Below are 1,324 nucleotides of genomic sequence, written 5' to 3' on the forward strand. Positions count from 1 at the left end.
CTCATTCCCGAACATGGCTGTGGTTCTAGTGGGCTTGGCACGGAGGAGAACTTGGACGGGTCAGCCCCAAGCCCTGGCAGCAGCATGGATCCTGCTGATACCTCTCCCACCACTGCACTAGGCTCTTGGATCAGCAAAAGGGCGATTAATTGGTTTTCTAACAATATTCACTAAGTATGTACGCCTATATTTTCTGGTTACCCTAGTCTTCAGCAGTACCAGGGCCTCAGAAAATCTCTGAAATCATAAAATGAATCCTGACAGTGGGGACTTGGAGATCTCATTCCTGACTCAAGTCCTCAAGGTGCCTGCCCAGTGCTCAGCACCTGCAGCCCAAACGCCTGAGCATGGCCTTTGTGCCTACTTTCTCCAAGTTCCTCCAACTCTGCAACCACTTCCCTGTTATTCTTAAAAAGGAGGTTATTCTATTGAAGTACTTTTTTTTTTTTGCAGTTTTTGGCCAGGGCTGGGTCTGAACCTGCCACCTCCAGCAGAGAGGATCGGTGCCCTACTCCTTTGAGCCACAGGCGCTGCCCTATTGAAGTACATTTTTTTACCTTGCCTGGACATTTTTAATACCAGATCAATAGCTCCAACACTTCCTTTCGCAATCACACCCTATCTCAGCTCCCACAGGGATCCAGTGGCACCTCCTGTGCACATACAGCCGGGCTCGCCCACTTCACTAATCCATGCTCAATCACACCATATTCTTTAAGAGGCTGACTTTTTTTTCAGTTTCTCTTCCTTCATTTCATGTAAGGTACAGTGCTTTAATTTTCTGGTACTCAGACTACGGTTCTACACTTTTTCTTGGAGAACCTGATGGGACCTCTGGCCTCTCCCCATTACACAAGGTGCTCAATTACATATTTGGAATTTCATTTCTGGGCACAGAACCTCTCAAAACCATGGACCACCATCTTAGGTCAAGAACTTCTAAACTCACATTATTGGATACAGTGACCACTAGCCACATAAGGCTATTTAAGTGAAAAAAAACTTAAAAATACAATTCTTCAGTTATACTAGATAGATACATTTTAGATATTCACCAGCTAAATGTGGCTAGTGGCTATGGCACTGGACAGCACAGACAGGAACATTATACTCCAGCAGCAGGCTCCATTGCAGCCATGAAAAAGAACAACGATCTATCCAAATGTTCCATAAGAATGGTGTTCACTATATAAAGAGGCATATATTTGCACATGCATGGAATAAAGGATACAAAAACCTAACATGAGCTACCCTGAGTAATGGCAGGGACCCCTGAATATTGTGAAGTATTTTTTTTTTTTTTGAGACAGAGTCTCATTATGTC

General features: G+C 44.1%; 1 protein-coding gene and 1 pseudogene across 1 annotated transcript in view; both read right to left on the reverse strand.

Annotated features, from left to right (window-relative positions):
* The window catches only part of LOC105887061, a 1,687-nt pseudogene extending 1,601 nt beyond the window's left edge, over window positions 1-86 (reverse strand).
* GLYR1 (glyoxylate reductase 1 homolog) overlaps window positions 1-1,324 on the reverse strand; it is a 31,331-nt gene that overhangs the window by 15,600 nt on the left and 14,407 nt on the right. The gene's annotated exons all lie outside the window — the stretch shown is intronic.

Source organism: Otolemur garnettii, unplaced genomic scaffold, assembly GCF_000181295.1.
Source record: "Otolemur garnettii isolate 467f Iridium unplaced genomic scaffold, OtoGar3 scaffold00044, whole genome shotgun sequence".
In the NCBI taxonomy this organism is placed as follows: domain Eukaryota; kingdom Metazoa; phylum Chordata; class Mammalia; order Primates; family Galagidae; genus Otolemur; species Otolemur garnettii.